Source organism: Alexandromys fortis, unplaced genomic scaffold, assembly GCF_014885135.2.
Source record: "Alexandromys fortis isolate MF-2015 unplaced genomic scaffold, M_Fortis_MF-2015_v1.1 scaffold_44, whole genome shotgun sequence".
Lineage (NCBI taxonomy): Eukaryota > Metazoa > Chordata > Mammalia > Rodentia > Cricetidae > Alexandromys > Alexandromys fortis.
The window spans coordinates 3,706,589-3,729,514 of NW_026067921.1; the positions used below are offsets into that span (position 1 = coordinate 3,706,589).

At 45.3% G+C, this 22,926-nt stretch overlaps 1 long non-coding RNA gene across 1 annotated transcript; it reads left to right on the top strand.

Moving 5' to 3' along the window:
• The first annotated feature begins 3,826 nt into the window (after nt 1-3,826).
• LOC126501051 (uncharacterized) lies at nt 3,827-4,562 on the top strand. The gene is made up of 2 exons (XR_007591525.1): nt 3,827-4,114; nt 4,246-4,562. It is a non-coding gene; the product is annotated as an uncharacterized lncRNA (long non-coding RNA).
• Nucleotides 4,563-22,926: the final 18,364 nt, after the last annotated feature.

The window sequence follows — 22,926 nt, forward strand, 5'->3', positions numbered from 1 at the left end:
TTCATTCAGCACACACTACTTCGCGCTTGGTTCAAGGTATTGTTCTAATCCCGCGCGTGCCCCCACAGCCGCTGCACCTCTGGAGTAGTGAGCCTGCAACTACTGCAAGTGAGGAGTGCATTGGGGCACGTGTCTGAAATCCGTGGTCACTAAAGAATGACTAGGAGTTGAGACTGCCCTGCAGTCTATGGCTGCACTGCGCGTTTACATCCAGCAAGCTCCAGGCTCAGACTGCCTCAGCCTCCAGCAGCTCAGCTGGGAAAACACCTGGGCAGTGTGTCCTGATGGATCAGCGACTCCCTGAGCATAAAGCTTCTACAGCGCTACGCCGGTGATTTCAAAATCCCAGGTCTAAATCTCATAGGTCAATACGCTGAGGTCGTGTCCTATGTAAACGCATTCAGTGCAAAGGAGGAAACGCCTTTGCAGAGCAGCGAGGGTGGGAAATTAAACAAGAACGTGTAAGGCATTGCATTGGCTTCTCCAAAGAACCAGTTACCTCCCTTGAGGGACGTTTAAACTGCTAAAATGAAAGAACGCTTATTTTGTGTGCATTGTATTTATCATCCGTTCTAGCTGTACTTATCCACTAGGCCCAGTTAACATCCACACAGTACAACATTCAACAGTTCCCAAGACTCCCTCCCATTCTTGCCTCCCCGTGCCTCAGCTCCTGCCACGGATCACAGCCAGTATGCAGCCAGTATGCGCTCTTACGGGGGAATATCTGTGTAATTCGTGATTGTGATGATTCATCTCAACTGCCAGCTCGAGGAGCTCCAGGACCACCTGTGAGATGGTTGTCTGGGCATTCCATGCCGGGACTGATGGGGAAGACCCATCAGCTGTGGGTGGCACCATTCCCTGGGCTGGGATCACAAGCTTCCAGGAATGAGGTCAGTCTTCTCTGCGCAAATTACATCACTCAGCAAAACCCCCGTGTGCAGGGCTGGAGAGATGGCTCTCAGGTTAACAGCGTTGTCTGCCGTTTCAGAGGACCAGAGTGTGATTCCCAGGACACACGCGTCGCATCACAAGCATCTGTAACTCCAGTTCCAGAGGGTCTGAAGTCCTCTTCTGAGCTCAACAAGAACCAGGCATGCAAATAGCATGCAGACGTACGTGCAGGCAACACACACACTCACACACACACACACACACACAAATAAGTTAAAACCCCAGGGTCTTTCTTCAACGAATACTAGTCTGTGAGCACTGTAAAGACAGGGTAGTTTTTAAATATTCTTTATTTTGTGTGTTCATGGTCATTCAAGTTCCAGGGGGTGCAGGTGGGTGTGGTGGTTTGAATGAAAATGACCCCTTTAGGCTCATACAGAGCGGCACTATTAGCAGGTTTGGCCTTCTTGGAATAGGGGTGGCCCTGATGGAGATATATCACTGGAGGGGTGAGCTTTGGGGTTTCAATGCTTAAGCCAGGCCCAGTGGCTCACACTCTCTTCCTGCTGCCTGTGATCCAAATGTAGAACTCTTGGCCCCTTCTCCAGTATTGTGTCTGCCTGCTCAACCCACACTTCCTGACATGATGGTAATGGACTAAACCTCTGAAACTGAAAACCAGCCCCCCAAGATGATTGTTTGTATTCATGTAAAAAGCTGACGGGTTCTGTAGCACCCTTGCTACTACAAAATGGTAAGCAAGCCAGGAACTAAGCTGGAGACTTAAAACACAGAGAGGGAGAGACAGACAGAGACACGGGGACACAGGTCATCCTTCATACAAGAATGCCCCCTTTACTGTCCTCACGGGCAGCTTACATAGGGCACTGACCACGCCCCAGCTCCCGGGGTCTTTCAGCTGCAGACTCATCAGAACCCACTCCCCTGCCATCAGGGTCTCGTGCTCAGAGCAGCTGCAGGCACAGGTGTGTAGGGACAAGCCCTCCCCTTGGGGGCAGGCTGCCCTCGGGCGTATGTTTACTGATAAATAGGGCGCGCAGATGCTGTGCGCTCTCTCCTGTCTCCGCCGGCTACTCCGCTGGAACCTTGGTTTCGTGAGTCTGGTTTTGTTATTAAACTTGTTCAAATACCTATTATCTTTGGTGATTATTAATCCAACTGCTGCACAGGTGTTTTGTTCAGCTCACTCCAGCAGGCAAAGGGTCTAATGCAGGCAAAGAAAGTCAAGGGGCCAGGGAACTGCAGCTCCCAACACCTTTATAAAAGTTCTGTGGTCATTGTGTCTCTTTACAGCAGCAGAAAACCTAAGACAGGAGAGTTGGTTGATTCTCTCTTCACACCATGTGGATCCCAGGAGTCATACTTTGGGTCATCAGGCACCCTAACCCACTGAGCCACCTCAGGGACTCCAAAGCTGGGCCATTTACAGGGAATAAGCCAAGAGCTGGAGAGAGTGGTGAGTTAATCAACCCAATGTTTACCTCTTACACCTGCCCTCTGGCTGGCCAACAGCCACATCACTTCTCATTGGGGCCTTTGCTAATTTTCTAGCCTCTATGAATGCTCATACACACACATGTGCATGCATGCACACACACTCACACACACACACACATGCACACACACACACACATGCACACACACACACTAGAAACTAGGACCCGCATTTGAGAGATAATGGGCAGCATTTATCTTTCTGGGCCTGGGTTAACCTCATTTAATATAATATATTCCAGCTCCTTCCATTTTCCACCAATTTCATAATTTCGTTTTTCCTCACTGATGAAAAAAACCCCATGGTGTTTACACACCACATTTTCATTACCCACGTATCCGCTGATGGACAGATAGGTCCCTTCCATTTCCTTGCTATTGTGAGGGACAGGAGTGTGGACGAACCATGCCTCTGGGGTAGAGTATAGAATCCTTTGGGTGCATGCCCAGAAATGGCAGAGATTCATCTTCACCCAGACCTGAAGATCTCCGCTTCCAAATCTGGATCCTAACCCCACAAGGTAGATTTATGAGTGTAGACTGTCAAGAGGCTTCTTTCTCATAGGCCTAGCAGGCTAGCTGCTTCCTAAGAGTGGCGGCTGGGCTCGAAGATGATTTGACATAGCTCCAGTCTTTGCAAAGTCTAAGTCCTAATGTCTCACCTAAGAATTTTGAAAGAAGGGCAGAATCATTAAAGGATTTAGCCAACATCCCAAAGAAGTGGAAGAAAGAACTAAGGGAAACCTGCAGTAGGCTTTCTTTTGGGTCACTAACCAGCTCCCAAATTGTAACATGGAGACTTATTAATTATGAATGCTCGGCCTTAGTCCTGGCTTGTCCCACTAGCTCTTATAACTTGATTTAACCTATTTTTCTTCATCTATGTTTTGCCTTTGGGCTTTTTACCTTTCTTTCATTCTGTATGTCCTACTTTCTCTGCTCCCTCCCTGTCGAGCTGGGTGGTGGCTGGCTGGCCCTGAGTGTCTCCCTCTCTCCACCATTCTCTCCTTGTTCTCCTCTCTCTCTCTCTCTCTCTCTCTCTCTCTCTCTCTCTCTCTCTCTCTCTCTCTCGCCTAGACTCTTCCTCCTACTTACTCTCTCTGCCCACCAGCCCCGCCTATCCATCTCCTGCCTAGCTACTGGCCTGTCAGCTTTTTATTAGACCAATCAGGTGCCTTAGGCAGGCAAGGTGAAACAGTGACACATCTTTACATAATTAAACAAATGTTTCATAAGCAACATACCTTTACATAGTTAACGTAATATTCCACAACAGAAACCCATAAAGTGGAAGGAGCCCCGCCCCCACTCACAGTCCTTCAGTTTGGGAAGGGGCCTGCTCTGGTTATATTATATATAAGGGGCCTGCAGAGATAATATTGATTTTTTTTTCATGTGTCACCTGAAAGGTTTGGCATCTTGAAGATGATGTGGGTGTCCAGGAGCATGGCAAGAAAAAAAAAAATGTTCCAAACTGTGACCTCCATGCTCACTCCATCCTGAGCTGTTATCCTGGAAAAATGGTGCCAAACTCCAATCAAATTCATTCTCCCCGGGTACTGGAGAGATGGTTCAGTGGTTAACAGCACTGCTGTTCTTGGAGAGGACCTGAATTTTGTTTCCAGCAATTACATCTGGTGGCTCACAGCCCTCTATAACTCCAGCTCCCAGGAGATCTGGCACCCTCTTCTGGCTCCCATAGGTACCTACATACATGTGGCATACATCTAAACAAACAAATAAAAATTCTAAACATTATTTAAAAGAAAGAGAAAGAAAGACCCCCTCTTTTGCCTCCCATGACTCAGAGAAAAACTGCCTTTTCCATTTCAGCACGATCTTGACCACTGGATGGGCTTTAATGGATTCTTCCCCCAAGAAGAGCTGTTTGACATTTGAGCTCACGAGGAGCTGCATCCCGTCTTCTTTTAAAACAGAGCTCAGGCAGTCTATTTCTTAGAAGATTGATGAGTTTGTACTGGCTGGAAGAGGATGTGTCTCGAGAGGATGCTGGGGAGAATTAAAAGAGCATTAATCACAAGACTAGAGTGCTGGTCTGAGCTCATCTCCTGGATGTGAACTGGGACATGCCCCTTAACCCAGCCACACCCTAGGCTCACCAAAAATAAAACACTGTGTAGTCTTCTCTACGGCTCTGGAATTGTTTATTAACTGATACAATGCATATGAAATTGTTGTGTGCATAAAAACATTAGGCGTATGATAGCTATGAAAAATTATCATTTCTGACCTGGAGAGAGTGTCAGAAAAACATGACATGCTGGAAAAAAGCATCCTCAAATCACATATGCAGCCAACAACCTACCTAGAATACATACAGAAGGCTTAATATTCAACAGTAAAACTGAACTCTAAGCAATCCAATTTTAAAATGGACCCAAAACAAAACAAACAAAGAACCATGAAGTGATATAGCATCAAAGAATACACCCAACCAACAAGCAGGCACCCAAAGATGCTCACTATCATTGGCCACTAAGGAAATGCACACTGGGACTGTGTTCAGATATTGATACACAGCTACCAAAACCTGGAAGAAAAAAATGTGACCACACCAAAGGACAGCATAAGAAGCATCATGTATACATTGGTAGGGACGTCAATGGCACAAATCATCCTGGACTGAGATGTCACCATCTCTTTCAGAATTCAAACCAGATATAACTTACACTGCAATCATCACCTCCTCGTGTAGAATAATGCTCTTGTACACTGTACAGATTTGTCATTCATACTGGCTTAATAAAAATGGTGATTGGCCAGTAGCCAGCCAAGAAGTATAGGCAGGGTGACCAGAGTAGGAGAATTCTGGGAAGAAGAAAGGCAGAGACGCAGTCCTTAGTCAGATGCAGAGGAAGCAAGATGAGAATGCCTTACTGAGAAAAGGTACAAGCCACATGGTTAAACATGGATAAGAATTGTGGGTTAATTTAAATTGTAAGAGCTAGTTAGTAATAACCCTGAGCAATGGGTCGAACAGTTTATAATTGATATAAGCCTCTGTGTGTTTTGTTGGGACTGGGTGGGACAGAAACTTTCATCTACAACCTCTGGCGTTTATCCCAGGAATGTGAAAATTTATTATGGGTTGGGGAGATGGTTCAGTCAGGAAAGCATATGCCTCACAAGTGTGAGGAACTCCATTTGATCCCTAGACCCATGTTTAAAAGCCAGGAGGTTATAGTCTCAGTGATGAGGAGGCAGAGCCAGGATGATCCCTGGAGCTCCCTGGCCACCAGCCTAGCCTACTTGGTCAATAAGAGACCCTGTCTGAGAAAGAAAATAACCACTCAGGAAAAACACCTGAGATTGTCCTTGGACCTGCACACACATGCCCACACAGAATGTGTGTTGTTAGCAAAAACACCCCATTATGATACGATATTATTATTTTATACCATGGTACAACAACTATATATGACAGCTATAAAATAGCCAATATTGGGGGCTGGAGAGATGGATTCATGGTTAAGAGAACTGGCTGTTCAGGTAGAGGACCCTGTGTTCAATTCCTGACACCCATATGGCGGTTCACAACCTTATCTGTAACTCCAGTCCCATGGAAAATGATGTCCTCTCCATGTACACATGTACACAGCATACATGCAGGCAAAATACCCACACACAAATATACAACCATAACACATACATACAATCTTTTTTTAAATAGTAAAGATTGGGTTTGAGATGTATAAAGTCTTTTTTGTCCCTTAAACACGGGAAAATCTGAGACTTTGGAGTGGCGTCAGGCACGTGGCTTCTGATGTTCCCCTGGGCAGGCTGCCCGCCTGATTGCTGGAGAAGGCCTGGCACAATCTCTGAGGCCTCACTGTCTGTTCTACCACCCTGCAGCTCTCAGCTTTACGTAACCTCGACATGACATCCCACTGTGATTTTTTCACACACAAATCTATTTCTATTTTTTCAAATGCGGTTGGATCATTAAATCAGTTCTCACTAAAACTACATTATACGAGTATTATACTGTCACTTTGTGTGGGAGTGGGGGGTGGGGGCGCAAGTAATTCTCTCAGACTTACTCCAAAGCATAATCTGCCCTGCTTTCTTTGTGGAAATGCAATCATGGAGCCTTCCGCACGTGGAGAAACACCTCCTGAAGTTCCTGTCAGATGTTGAATCCAGTGTATGCCTTTTCACACACACCCTGTGTTAGGTGAGGCTCCTCGGACACGGAGCCTGGGATAGGAATCTAGGGGCATGTGGTTTATTAATGAGATGCTCCAAGGAGCAAGGGGGAGAGGTGCCACAGAAAAAGACCAGCCCAGAAAAAAATAAAAAGAAAAAGAAAAGAAAAACTGCCGGGCGATGGTGGCGCACGCCTTTAATCCCAGCACTCGGGAGGCAGAGGCAGGCGGATCTCTGTGAGTTCGAGACCAGCCTGGTCTACAGAGCTAGTTCCAGGACAGGCTCCAAAGCCACAGAGAAACCCTGTCTCGAAAAACCAAAAAATAAAAAAATAAAAAAAAAATAAAAAGACCAGCCCAGGACTGAGTACAAATCCTACTAAACTCATACGGAGCTGTGAGACTTGAGTTGCTTGCATTAAAGCTGCCCTCACCTGTGGCAATGGGCTACTCGCTATAACCCTCCCCCCACCAATGGTGGGCTGCCCTGTGCCCTGGTGGGGGACATGTCCTCCTGTGTGTGGTGACTTACGGAGCCAGTAGGTGCTCACAGTCAGAAACAGGGCAGAAGGCAGAAGCCCAGGAGAGGCCGTGTGGAAGAGCACATAATACAGTCTTTCTGAAGAGTGGTGTACATGTCTGCCACTGATAAAATGCTTCTTCCAAAGCTGGGCTGGACATGAACACACACACACACACACACACACGCATCATTGAAAAATAAATAAGCATCTAGATATTTGCAATTGGAACATGGAGTAACCTAACTCCAGGAGGATGGGTGGAAGCCTCTAGAAGCCAACTTCTTGGGATCTGTGACTGAGCACAGACGTGTAAACAGCTACAGTTTGCCCTTCAGCACAGGGTCTAGTATAGTGTGGACTAGCCAGGGCTTCCAGTTAACCAAAGACATCTCGACATCTCTAGAGTCAAACCTCACAGGTCCTTCCTGTCAATAGCCCCATCTAGAGGCGGCAGGTGGGAATGCACAGTCCAAGTCAGGCTGCTGTAGGAAAAACAAGGGAGCCACTATGCTTGGATGTAAACTGCCTGCAAAGGTTCGTGTGAGGAACAATTGGGCCCCAGTGCAGCGGTGTTCAGAGGTGGAGCTGCTGGAGTGACCGACTGGATTTGAGAGCTCTTCATCATCCATGAGTCACCTGCCAGTGGGAACCCATCTTTGGCGGGGTATCCTTAGGCTACATCACATCTTGTCCTTGCTCCTGAGCAGTCATCTCAATCACACAGCTCTGCAGCAACGGGGTCTGTCCTGCTTCCCACCTTACCTCAGACACAGACAGTGGAGCCAGCCGACTGTGGACTGAATCGCAAGCCAGTAGTACCCTTTCCTCTTTGTAAGGTGTTTATATCAAGCATTTTGCCACAGCAGTTGAGAGCCGATGCACAGACTGCATCTGAATTTCTGCTCTTTAACAGCAATTCAGCGCTGTAGGATAATGCTCCTGTACCCTGTAAAGATTTACCACTTGTAATGGTTTAATAAAATGCTAATTGGTCAGTAGCCAGGCAGGAAGTATAGGCGGGGTGGCCAGACGAGGAGAATTCTGGGAGGAGGAAAGGCTCAGTTTGCAGTCGCCACCCAGATACAGAGGAAGCAAGATGAGAATGCTGCACTGAGAAAAGGTAACAAGCCATGTGGCTAAACATAGACAAGAATTATGGGTTCATTTAAGTTGTAAGAGCTAGTTTATAATAATCCTGAGCTAATAGACCAAACAGTTGATAATATAAACTTCTGTGTATTTTGTTGGGACTGAATGGCTGCGAGACTTGTCAGGACAGAAACTTCTGTCTACAATTCAGTCGAAGATGTAGCCAGGCATGGTGGCACACATCAAAATTTGCTATCCTATATATATGCAAACAGGATTAGGAGTTCAAGCCCAGGCTTAACTACATAGGGAGTCTGAGGTCATGAAATCCTGTCTCAGAACAGCAAACAAGTGAGCAACTTGTGTGTCTTGAGGTGATGAAGTAAATGGACCAAGCAGAAATAGAAATGTGGAGAATATAATTATTGTTTCTGGTAAGTATAGTACTTTTCTGCAAGGTGGTTTTTTTTTAGAACATTGAATATTTTATCATGTGGCTCTTTGTTTCCTACCACATTACAGCTTTTAAAAGCATTGCTGCTTTTCTAAGCAACATTGATTCTACCCTGCGACAGTCAAGCAGAATATAATCACAGCGGCCTGTCAATCGCTGCACGTGGTGTCCAGTCCTGGCTGCTGCTGGAGACCCAAATCTGAGAACAGGGCCATCTCATAGAGGATGCTTTACAGAATGTTGATTAATGACTCTTACAGTCTTTCTTGCTGTAAGAAACTTGTGACCTCTAATAAAAGTCCAGACAAGTTCATAACCTCCGTAAGCAAATCATATTACAATGCTTCTCTGAAATCAGAGCTGGTGAAACCCACAGAGCTGAGTCAGCCACATCTGTGCTCAGGGTGAAAAGTTAACAATATTCCCAGAAATGTAGCCAGGGCTGTGTGTGAGTGTGTGCATGTGTATATGTGATTGTGTGTGTATGAATGTGTGTATGAGTGTGTATGTGTGTTCATATGTGTGTATGTGAGCATGTGTGTGTGTGTGTGTATTTGCACATATTTGTGGGTGGTGTTTCCTTCCTGACCACCTTCTAACTCTGGGTTATAATTTAGTTGCTGTGGTTTTGTTCACTGAGATCTGACAACAATCTTGCAATCGAATGGCAGAATGAGGCATCACCAAAGACAGGGGCAGACAAACTTGACCCCTGTTGACCTGTACCTGTGTCCTGACAACCTCTAGGTTGCTTTGTGTTCTTCTTATTCCATGTCACTTGTCATCTTGTAACACACTGTCATCGTCTTACTCTTTGGTGCTCAAAGTTATGGCAAGGCTTCATGTAGCCCAGGCTATCCAGCACTATGGCATCAAAGCTGACCTTGAACTCCTGATCCAAAGAGGACTGGAGTCGCAGGTATGGCTCCACCTCCTAATAAATCCTTGCTAGGATGAAGGCCAGGGTGTCAAATCGTTCATTGGTATCTCTGAACGCTTTGGACAAAGCCTTAGCATCCAGGGAGTGCTTGGTAATAGCTATGGCTGGATGAAAACGCCTGTGGAAAACGCTCCCCCGCTGTTACAACTCAAGGTTCTCAGTTGCTTTTGTGTACAGCAAATGTTCACACTGAGATTTTAAATATCGGGTGACCTGGATTTTCATGTATTTTAAAGTTCCATTGGGAAATAAAGTTTCTCTTTGCAGACTGAGACGGCATTGCCAGCTCACTGAGGTTAAATAAGCTTGAGGACTGGAGTTCGGACCCCTGGCACCCATGTAAGGTGGGCTGGGTGGGGTCAGTATGGTGTCCAGCCTGCAATTCAAGTCCCAGGAGATAGAGACAGGGAATTCCCCAGTGCAACCTGGCTAGCTGGACCAGCCGTATCAGTGTGTTCTAGGCTCACCAGAGACCCCGCTTCAAAGAATAAAGTGGAAGGCAGATGGGAGAATATTCTTAACACAAACACTTGCATAACACATGGAAGATGGAGAGAGAAACATAAAATAAATGATAAAACAATACCTTCTTGTGGATGGCGTTTCTTGGAGCTCTTCATAACCTCTGTGATCACCTCTAAGAAAGGACCAGCTAGATCCAGTTTCTCTGAAGATGAGGCAAACAAGAAAGAAGCAAACAAAAACGTTTTCCACTTGGAACACGGGTGCAGGGAGAGGGGGTGGGAGACATATGGAGGACCCTCTACTGTGTAGGAAGGAAACAGAGAGGTCCCTGCTCTCCCAAGAGACGACGAGAATAGTTAGGAGAGTAGGTGAAGATGAAAAAGAGATTATCTAGTGCTTCCAGAATCCGGGACTGAGTCCTGACTGGTCTCGGGGGACTCAGAATGGGGAAAGTGAGAGGAGAGTTGGACGGTGGACTTCAGCATAGAGGCAGATGCTGAAGACCCTGGGAGTGAGTTGTGGGTAGGCAATGGCCAGACCACATAAAACCAAAACCTTTCTCAGCCTCTGTAACGATTGCCCCAGCATGTCAGAATCTGGTCAACAACTGAAGTTGGCCTCCTAACCTCCACACAAGCACCATGGCACACACACAGGAGTACACATCGTTAAATTGAACCTAACAGGGCTGCTGAGAATAACGCCGGGAAAGGGTCAGAGTCTAAGTTTAGTAGAATTCATATTTATTGATCCTCATACCTGCCAGTTTCCATCTCTGCTCCGGAGAGATGACAACGACTTCCCTGGCTTGAGAAGCACTGGGTCCCCCATTCCTTTTGTCGCTATTTCTCTTTGCTCTGTTGGGTTTATGTGACCCTAGTGGCATTCCCGCTTGGAAGCCTGTCTCTAATAAGGGGACCCTGGCAATGCTGGGGGTCCAGGGATGGGCTCCTGGACCTGCTCAGAGCTTTGTTCACGCTGCACATCCCACTAGGCAAAGCGGGTAAGGGCCAAAAAAGGGGAGGATTGCATTTGTAAACAATTATAATTAAAAATTAGACCAGTCTGTCCTTCGTGGGAATTAAGCATATCGGGAAGCTGCCCTTTCTCAATGGTTTTGTCACTGCGGTCTGTAAAGTCTTCGTCCCTTATCCCTCCTGTTCAAGTATCTAATTAACTATCTCACCTCCAGCACAAGAGAAAACAAAGGCCTTTGTCAGAAGCTAACATCTTCCTTCTCAGGGATCATTAGCTGAGGCTCCTGTCCAATTGTATCAACAAAATGATTATACCGCAAGTTTATTTGTGATCTGAAGCATGAATCTAACTAATATTAATCAATAAAAACCAGGAGCCATATATCGTGGTAAAAACCTGGGAGATCCTACCTGTCTGCTTCCTTCGTCCAAAAGGGCAGAGATCCTGTCTACACTGCACCTAATCACTTCCTGTCTCCACCTCCCTAGCGCTGGGATTAAAGCATGAACCACCGCCGCACAGTGTCTAAGGTTCACTAGTAGCGGGCTAGTTCTGCCCTCTGACCTCCAGGCAAGTTTTATCTGTCGGAACACAAGTACAAGATCACACAACAGCGGTCCACTTTCCATCCCACGCTTCACTATGGTGACCACATCCTAAAGCTGGAACGAAGGAATTCCAACCCAGCACAGGAAGGTTTGTGAAGACAGTCTTGGGAAAGCTGATGGGAGTTAGAGGAATCTTCAATTATTCCCGTGCACAGATTTCGTGTTTAGTAGATAATTTTATGAAGCTAATCTTTAGTTCCAAGAAAAGGTTTAGCATGTTTCATTACATGTTATATGTTTATGTGTGTATGTGTGGGTGCACATGTGCCATGGTGTGCCTGTGGAGGTCAGAGGACAACTTACAGGGTTGGTGTGACCAAAATCAAATCACCAGACACTCTTGTCCCTAAGCCATTTCAAAGGCCCAAAAATATTATTTGTAAAAGTAACATTTTCGTTACTTCGCTTGGCATTCCTTTAAGCATGTTGACTAACTATTAGAACAAAAAAAAAAAACCAAAGCAAAACAAAAAGTAGTCCGGCCCTCCCAGATCTTTTTAATGTCTCTGTGGTTGCCCGCTCCCCAGTACTACCCCCACCGGGCTCTCCTACCACCAAACAGCCCACTAGAGATGAATGAAGCCTTGTCAACGAGTTTCAGAGTCTTAAGATTTAAAAACTATTTTTCTCACTTGACAAGAAGGTCCAGAGGGACACATGACCTATCACGTGCTAACATGACCCAGAACAATGGCACGGAACACCGTATGCAGTGACATACACCTTCCCATTAATCTGTCTGGGGGAACTTTCACCCCAAGGGATTTGTAGTAAGATATCATGTGACCAGAGACAGGTAAAATTCTTTCTGACTCACTCACTGAGATACTACAGGCTGATCATTTAACAGGTATGTTTATTGATTAAAGGGAACTTGTGGGGGTTTCGTGCAGAGCACGGTTTCCACAGAATAGACATTCCTTACCACAGTGCACACATATGCCAGTCTTCCTGTGTGTGCACACACTTGGCAACACAGAGCTATCTAGTGTCTATGTGTGTGCATCCAGAAAAGCACGTCAATCAGTGGGTGTACATACATGCATACATGTGTGTGCTATGTATGTCTACATATACGTACGTACATGCTGTCATGTTTAGCTTTATGCCATCCATCAGTTTGACCTGGACCATAAGGAGCTGAAGAATTCACTCAAACATTATTCTGGTTGTTTCTATGGGGTGAGATTGAGTCTGTATCTGAGTAATTCCTGATCTCTCCTCTCAGTGTGGAGGAGCCGCATCTGGTCAGCTGGAAGCCGAGAGAACAGAAGGCCAAGACTGAGGACACAGTGTGCGGTTTCCTCATGACCCTGATGCTATGACTTCTCTCTCCACCATGACGGACTGGACCCTCACGCTGTGGAGAAAACAAACCCCTCCTTAAGTTGCTTTTATCAGCATCATTTGCCGCCGTGACGAAGACACGCAGCTTCTGAGAGCTCTACCTTCACCTCCCACCTTACCGCAGGACAGTGACATTACAGGTGTGCGCCACCACGCCCAGCTCCTGTAGGTCCTCACACTTTTGTGGCGAGCATCTTGCTTACTCGCCCACACTCCTACCCCTACCCGGCCCTGCGTGCAGGCTTTGTGAGTCTGCACGGTGACCTGAGCACTCCTGTTCCAGCAAGCTTCTGGGGAATGGCGGCCACACGTGGAGTAGTGAGAGCCAAGGGGGGTACCGTGGCTCATCTTGGGGGCTGCACATGGAATAGTGAGCGCCAAGAGGGGATGAGACCAAAACTGCTGCAAGGAAAATAACCCAAAATAGCCTCATAATGCTTTTAAAACATATATTGTGTTTGTGCACATGTGCATTCGAGTGTGAACATACACACGTGTACGCATGTGAAAGTGCCCCAGTGTACATGTGGACGTGGCAGGAGTTCATCCTCACCTTCTATGATTTAGGTCCTGGGAAATCAAACTCAGGTTGTCAGGTTTGGTGGCAAGCTCCTTTACCTGCTGAGCCGTCTTGCCGGCTCCAGTTTCCTGAGCCTTAAACCCCATTGATGTTGAGGGCTGAATTGCTGAGCACTCAAGGAAGCTCTGGCTGGGAGTGTCGTGTGCAGGGCCGTCCTCTTTCTCCTCAAGGCGGTGGGGGGAGGGGGGGCTCCCAAGAGCATAGGAAACATGTGTAACTGAAAACACTAAGCAGATTGGGGTCTGACTGAACCGGAACAGGGAAGTGCTGGCTAGCCACTTCTAAATGGTTGAAATGGCTATTCACTAATCAAGTGGTCACCTACCTGTAGGGCAAAGGGGATCAAATGAGCCAGTGGTCCAGATATAGGGAAGAAAAAACATGACAAAAGGCTCTAACTACAAAAGTAGCAGATGGGGCTGGAGAAATGGCTGCTCTTCCAGAGGACATAGGTTTGGTTCCCAGCACCCTCACAGTGGCTCACATCCACCAGGAACTCCGATTCCAGAAGATCTGACACCCTCTTCTGGCCTCCACAGGTTCTGCATACAGAAAATGCCCAAGACACAGGCAGGCAGACCCTTGTAAATGTAAAATTAAAAAATAATAATCAATTTCAAAGCTAGTGAATCAGTTTGAGGTCTAGAGTACCATGTGGGACTACAATCATTTGAATTTAGAGTCTATGCTTTGTTTTTAAATTATCATAAGTAGGAACTTTTACTACCTACAAATGGCCAGAAAGCAAATTACAGAGGAAGCCTTCATCCAAAGACAGAGAAAGAATCCTTCACACTGGGTAAAATTTAAAGCGTAAAGCCCAAAGCAGAAGTGAGTCTCCTTGTGCTGGGAGCTAGCTCGCTCCACACCCTGGAGCTAAGAAGATCCCGAGGAGAGCTGTGCATATCAGCCACAATTGAGGCTGTAATCATGCTCCCACCTGGCACCTTCGTCTGACAGCACAAGACATAACAAGATTGTCTTCCACATGCTAATCCTCTCAGAAATCCGGCAAGCTGTGACTGCTCAGACCATCCTATGGATCCGCTCACACTATCCCATAGATCCCCTAACACCATCCTATGGATCCCTCACACCATCCTGTGGATTGCTCACACCATCCTGTGGATCCGCTCACACCATCCCATGGGTCCCCTCACACCATCCCATGGATTTTCTCACACCATCCTGTGGATTGTTCACACCATCCCATGGATCCACTCACACCATCCTGTGGATCCCTCACACCATCCTGTGGATTGTTCACACCATCCTGTGGATCTGCTCACACCATCCCATAGATCTCCTCACACCATCCTATGGTTCCCCTTACACCATCCTATGGATCCACCATGCTGTCTGCATTCACACTGTGCCTTGGCTTAGGGAAGAAACCTCCCTGTTCATTTCCCTTTAGGACTCAGAAGAGGTACTCGACCCCTATGCCTGTCCAGGCTGGTTCCATAACTGGTATCTTGGCTGTGGTTTAGCTTCTGGTTTGGTTTATCCTAGTGTGTCCTTTTGCAGAACTGAGCAGATGTATACTGAGAGTTTTATTTCATTTTTCTTACATAAGGTAGCACCCTCTGGTGGTTCATCTTTGCTGTCAACTTGACTGGGTTTGGAATCACCTGGGAGACACAGCTCTGGGCACGTCTGTGAGTGCAACAGAGGAGACGGATCCCGAGTGAGGGTGGCACTGTCCCATGCACTGGGGTCTTGGAGCGAATAAAATGGAAAAGGACCAAGAACATTCCCTGATGCTGCTCCCTGGTCTGCTCTGGTGGGGGGCATCCTGGCCATGTTCCCGCCACCGTGAACTCTTCCATGGCTTCCTACGCTGGTGGACTTCATTCTCCAAGCAGTGAGTCAAAATGAGTCCTTCAACAAATTGCTTTTTAAGAAACAGATTGGCATAGGTGTATGAGTTCATAGAGGTCAGAAGAAGGCATTGGATTCCCAGAACTGGAGTTATGGATGGTTGTGAGCCTCCGTGTTGGTGCCGGGAATAGAACCCAGGTCCTCTGGAAGAGCAGTTCCTGCTCTTAACCACCGAGCCAGGTATTTGGTTAGAGCAACAAATTTGCTTATTCACTTTTATATCAGTTCATCTTCATTAATATTTTCATCTGAAATTCCAATGCAAGGCTTAGAAAGGTCAAGCCATACCCCAGTTCACCAAGCCAAGCTGAGGTAACAGAAATACAGGTTTCCAGCCCAGTGCCTTATTCTTTCTGTTAATCTTTGCTGTTTTGTTCATAATTTAATTTTCAGATAGGAGTTAACAGGAAAAAATGGCTTTGATATTTTTACGTCCTGAAGAACTTCTGCTTTTAGGAAGCTACCCCAGCTCTGCTCGGAGAAGCTGGCGATGGTTGATGGGGACTTGGGGACTTGGTGTGGCGAGGCTTGCATCCCGGAGGTTATTTTTTGAGAGCTGAGCACACTTTGAAAGGTTGTCTGCTTCCTTACCATCCCACACGCCTTCTGTTTAGCCCTACTTTGGGCTCCCCAGCTTAGATGCATATTGCCTGCAAAATCCTTACTGTGTGATGTAGTCGACAGTTGACATCACTGTCAAAAGCAGAGCAATTGAAGCGGCTTACAGGCTTTTCTCTCTTCATTCCAGCCCCAGCCCGAGATTAGATTCTATGCTTGGTTTCTTTGTAATTTTATTTTTATTTTATATGTATGGGTATTTTTCTTGTCCATACATCACATGTGTGCCTGGTGCCTGTGGAGACCAAAAGAGGTTGCTGGACTCTCTGGAACAGGAGTTACGGACAGTTGTGACCATCATGTGGGTGCTGGGTATCAAACCTGGGTCCTGTGGGAGAGCAGCCTGTGTTCTTCAGCACTGAGTCATCTCTCCAGTTCCATGTACTTACAATTTAAACTTCACTTACTGTCTTAATAATGTGTACATTTATTTATTAGTGTCTCTGTGTACAGAGGTGGGGGACAGGAGGCGAGAGTCTGCTCTCTCCTCCCACCATGTGGGTCCACGGATCAGACTCTGTCATTAGGCAATGAGCACCTTTATCCACTGTGCCGTCTCCCTGGGCCCAACCTTTGCTTAATCTTGTTTGCTTGTTTGTTTGTTTTCAGACAGGGTTTTTCTGGGTAGCCCTGGCTGTCCTGGAACTCACTCTGAAGCCCAGGCTATCCTCAAACTCACAAATCAGCCTGCCTCTGTCTCCTAAGTGTTTGGATTAAAGGCATGTCCCAATATTCCTGGCTTTGCTCAGTTTTAACCCATGTAAATTACACCTTTAAACAATGTAACCTTGAAAACCACGGAGTCATAAGTACAGTCACTGGGAAAACACGAGAGTGTGACTCTTCACTTAGGATACCTGCAGTCTGTGTTGGGTGTATTCGGTGCTTTTCCTACATTTTTGCCTCTGCCAACAGTAAAATCTAAAGCACAAACTGCCCCTTACCTCTGTTTAATAACCTCACTAACTTTGCTTTATTATGATGCTTGTCCTAATGGTTTTTTAAATGTGGCATTGTCTCCTGCCATAAGGATATACCAATAAGCATGCCGCCACCACAGGGATTGGTAGCCAATGCAGAACTCAGATCTCACGTTTATTCCACCAGGGGTAAAGGGATTACAGGAGACGAATACACAAGTTCCCATCAACTGGTCACAGAATGAAGGCCGCTTATGGGATATCCATTCCCCAGTGCTTCAGACTCCCCTTGCGTGCACTGGAAAAGGAGATGCTGGAGAGCAGAAACATGTTCAGCAAGGACAGGCTTGTGCCGCTGAATGGAAATTGGGTGGTGATGTGGGAGTGATTATTTCTTATTAATAAAGAAACTGCCTAGGCCCATTTGATAGGCCAACCCTTAGGTAGGCGGAGTAAACAGAACAGAATGCTGGGAGAAAGAAGCTGAATCAGTGAATCGCCATGATTCTCCCACTCCAGGCAGATGCAGGTTAAGATCTTTCCTGGTAAGCCAGCTCGTGGGCTACACAGATTATTAGAAATGGGTTAGATCAATATGTAAGAGCTAGCCAATAAGAGGCTGGAACTAATGGGCCAGGCAGTGTTTAAATGAATACGGTTTTCGCGTAATTCTTTCGGGTAAAGCTAGCCAGGTGGCGGGACGCAGCCCCGCTGCTCATATTACAACAGAGTGGTGCCCAGATGTGATGAACTAAATCCACTTAAAAACCTGAGAAGGCTTAAAAATAAGGAAAAGAGAGTTTAATGCAGCTTTTTGCTGTTTGTGGGTGGCATGCCACAGAGAGAAATTGTCCTGACTCAGCAGCAGGAAAAAACTGGCTGTTTTAAAATGCGGGCTTTCTGGGTTGTGCCGCCATTGCAATCTCTGTCTGGCTCCTGCAGGAGACAGAGCTTTTGAATGGAGCATTTGGAGTAAAGCGCTATGGCTTGCTTGATGGCAATGTGGACTGCTGTGTGCCTGGAACTGTGTATGGCTCAGGGGCACCAAATGACTCTGAGGCAGGACTGGCTCAGCTCTGCCATGCTGAACTGAGCTGGTCTCAAGCAGGAACTACCGTAATTACTGTGATAACAGCGCAGTTAAAGTTTAGACTGGGCAGGATACAGGCGGTACCATATTACCTGTACATGGTGCAACTTTAGTTTTTAAGAACTGCTTAACATTTTAAGAAATGCTCCTGGATAGTAAAAAAAAAAATTACAGATTCACAATGGAACAGATTCAGATACTGTTGGATGAATATACGTAGGCTTGGGAGAGAGAAGAATAAGAATATAGAAAATAAAGTAAATGTCTTTTAAAAAAAGGGTAAAGTCTTTAAAGAGACAGAGTACAGATAGTTAAGAGATTAAAAGAAATAAAGAAAAATAAGCCACATAAAAATGGAAAATTCACAGAGACTCTGGATTATGTACATTGTGTTTTCTTTAAAATTTTTGACTGTGAAGGAGCTAAGTACAGAGAGACATTTCATTATATGGGCTGCTAAGCTGAACCTGCACATATGTTCTAAAGGTATCTTGACTTCAGAATTTGGATCTAAGGTTATGATGCTTTGGAAAAGTCCTTCTTTTGTTTTCACAGAGGATGTGACCCTGTGGATTGCATCTATTCCGATTTGGTATGATAGACCACGCCCTCCTGAAAGGTTGCTGTGAACACCCTCAAAAAATTGCTTCGCTCAATTGCCAACTGAGATGAAACTAGCACACAGGTTATATCATGAACGACCTAATTAACGACGCCCCTATTCAGCAGGAAGCAGTTTGGAGAGAAAAAACTACGCCCATGTTCCCAAATATTGTTTATAAATGTTCTTTTACATTTAAAGGGGGATATGATATAGATATGAATAATTTGCATTGGTATGGATTTTAAGGTCAATTTTGTTATATGTATATGTATTTTTGATCTTGATTAAGGTATTGTGATTGTGTAGTTCATTTAAAAATGTAATGTATAATTAGGAAATATAGGTTGTTAATGGATAATCATCGCTAATAGTTAAGCTTGTAGTCATGTTAATTAGATTTTCTAGATATATAGAGATATATTTCAGTTAGATAGGCATTCTTCATATCTTTCAAAGACTGCAGAATATGGCATTTAAAATATTTTAATAACTTAGGACTTTTCATGACAAGGAGACACGTCTGCTCCTGGCAGCACCAGCTACTTCAAGAGGAAGATGGGCATCGAAGAGGATCCTTATGGAGTTGGATAGTCATTTGGGCAAGAAACTGCTCTTGCCTGGACTGTTGCATAAACTGGACACAGAGAACCCTCAGAGAGAGGACTGCTGAACTTGCCTAAAGGTGAGATGGTCTTTCGGGGTTCCTGATTCATGAAAGAGTCTGCGAGACATTCTGCAGGACACAGCAGAAAATGACTGAACTGTCTTTGAAATTTCCTGCTTCATGGAAATGTATCTGGATACCATGGGCCTGTAGGCCGAAGATGGATGCCCCAACGGTACCAAAGAACTTTGGGTGACTGTCCAGGCAGCGAGATGTCTCTGTCATTTCTAGAGTTTTCTTATTTCTTGTTTACTTAGGTAATATTATATCCTTCTGGAGTCTTTGATGGAGTTGAAGAATGAATAGTTATAGTTTTCCTTAGTTATGGTAAGAGATAAAATAGATATAAATATTGTAACTGTAATTCTTACTTGATAACTGTTTTGTTATATGTAATTTTACTATGTTAAAGTTAAAGCCTTTCTTTTTTGTTTAAACAGAAAAAGGGGAAATGATGTGGGAGTGATTTCTTATTAATAAAAAAACTGCCTGGGCCCATTTGATAGGCCAACCCTTAGGTATGCAGAGAAAACAGAACAGAATGCTGGGAGAAAGAAGCTGAATCAGTGAATCGCCATGATTCTCCCACTCCAGGTAGATGCAGGTTAAGATCTTTCCTGGTAAGCCAGCTCGTGGGCTACACAGATTATTAGAAATGGGTTAGATCAATATGTAAGAGCTAGCCAATAAGAGGCTAGAACTAATGGGCCAAGCAGTGTTTAAAAGAATACAGTTTCTGTGTAATTATTTCGGGTAAAGCTAGCCAGGTGGCGGGACGCAGCCCCGCTGCTCATATTACAACAGGTGGCTATGGCCCGAGACAGTGAGGGCGAGAGGATGTGGGCAGAATGCATGTCCACTGCTTCCACACAGTTCATCTGACCTGCAATTCCCTCCAAATTCTGCTTCTAGATTGAGTCTTGTAAGAGAGAATGTATATTCTTTCCCAAATTTCTAAACTTATATCTATGTATGTCTGATATTGCATATTTTGTTATTTTTAAAGTGCTCAAGAAGACAACCAACAACCAGCATAACCATCAACCAAATAGAAGTCTCAAACCAAAATTGTAGACTCAAATCTACACATTTTCCCCACAATCTTTGCACACTTTTATTGACATACAAAAGTAGCAGGTTTCCTTGTGACATTTTCATACAGGTTTGTTTTTTGTTGATCCTCCATACACCTCTGTTCTCCCTCAACTCCTTACCCCTTATCCCCACCTCAAATCATTTAAGTAAGATTTCACACGGGCATTAACCTCATAATAAGGGCTATAGGACTATCGATGATCATGGCCCAGACGATGGGTACTCAGAGCCAGGTGCCTAATTTTGAGGTGGTTTATGGAAAAACGGTGCAAAGTTATAGAGGTGGGAACTCCTGCTTTTCATCTTTCTCAGGATGGGGGTTCCTGGCTTCATATTTAATTCCTCTAGTCTTGGTCTTATCATTCATGAAATAGGTGTGATAAGACTGACCTTACCATTTCACTGTGAAGTTCAGAGACATTTATATACTTTTTCACTAAACATATACATATATATATATTTCATTGGATAGTAGAAAAGTAGTTATATACCATATATTATGTAATATAGCTATATATGTATAATTATACAATGATATATACTATATTATATTAGTATTTATACATATAAGTATATATTATATATTTTACACACACATATAATCACTTTTCTCCTTGCTGTAACCAAACACTCACAGAAGCAAGTTCAAGGACTTGTTTTTGCTCCTGATTTGAGGGACAGCCGTAATCACCGCAGGGAAAGAAGGAATGGCATCAGGAGAGGCTGCTTGCTTGCACCTCAGAGGACCAGGAAACAGAGACCACAGAAAGCTGGGCTATAAATCCTTCAGGCCCACCTCCTAGGGACCTGCTTCCTCCAGCTAGGCTGCCCTCCCAAGGCTAGATTGCAGGTAGCACCAGACCATAAGAATTCATAGTTGGCAAGCTGAGTGGTTGGCATTTTATATCAAAGGCAATCAAAGAGAGCTACTAAAGGTTTTAGAAGTGGGAAAGTAAAAGGGACGGTTCTGGAGAGAGAATGAACTTTCCCCTAGATCAGAGGCAGTTCCCAGCTGCTTTTAAGAGAGAGTTGTGTGGCCACAGGAAGAGGATTTAGCATATCCTAGGCTAAGGCTCATTAGCTCAATCCCCATTGCCTTGTTTTCACATTCCAAAGACATTCTAAAGCCAGGGATGACCTGATAGAGCAGTGGTTCTCAACCTGCGGGTTGCAACCTCTTTGGGGGCCAAACGACCCTTTTGCAGGAGTTGCTTACCAGATATCCTACATGTCCAATATTTACATTACGATTCATAACAGTAGCAAAATTCCAGTTGTGAAGTAGCAACGGGAAAATTGCTTTGGTTGGGAGTCACCACTACATGAGGAACTGTATCAAGGGGTCACGGGTTACAAAGGTTGAGTGCCCCTGCTCCAGAGGCAGTACCCAGCTGTCTCTGTGATGGTTAGGCTTTATCAATCGACTGCATCTGGTATCAAGTAAAAGATGACGGGTTCCCAGCGTGGGTGGCGCCTGTAGACAGACGGCCCCGACAGAATGAGGTGCCAGGACAAAGCAGTGCTGTGTCCTTGTTTAGCTTCTCACTGCGGCTGCTGCGGCTGTTTCTACAGCCTTCACTGATGTCACCAGGCAAGAAGATTCTTCTTGGGTTCAAGGAAAAGGCTTCTGCATGGAGACCAGGCTTTCTAAATGGTGCTAGAACTAGGTGCGTCACCCAGCTCTCACAGGATATGGTCACATATCCTAGAGAGGAAGGTTACAATATAAGTAGCTACAGCATGGGGCTAACATCACAGAACCTTCTCGAAACAATGTATGCTATTTTTCACTCAAATCAGCAACTTCACTTTGTCTTCTCTGTTGGCGGTGTTGGGATTTGCTTGCCTGGGTTTGATTTGTTTTTTTGCTAAATTTAGGGCTTTCAGGAGAACCCACAGATTTAATCCACTGTCTTGGTCCAACTTCACTCCCTTTCAAGCAACAATGGCATCGTTTTGTCCAAATCAGGTTTTGTTTATGAATGTTGAATTGCAGAGCTAACTTTACGTGGCTATACATGGAAAGAGGCTTCGTTTGACTAGAGAGTGGCGCTCTGGAAGGCACTTGAAATGAGATCTCCAGCTTGTGCTCTGATGAGACCAGTGACGACTTCAAGGCTTCCTGAACCAGACTTCTGTTTGAAGCCTGTTGAAATAGGAGCGGTGGGGCTGTGTCCCCGGCACCCGGCCGCCCACATGGCTAGCTAATGCCCCGAAATAATTACACGGAAACTGTATTCTTTCAAACACTGCCTGGCCCGGCTAGTTCCAGCTTCTTATTGGCTAGCTCTTACATATTGTTTTAACCCATGTCTAATATTCTATGTAGCCCACGAGCTGGCTTACCAGGGAGGATCTTAACCTGCGTCTGTCTGGAGCGGGAGAATCATGGCGACTCTCTCACTCAGCTTCTTTCTCCCAGAATTCTCTTCTGTCTACTCCGCCTACCTAATTTTCTGTCCTATGAGGGCCGAGGCAGTTTCTTTATTAT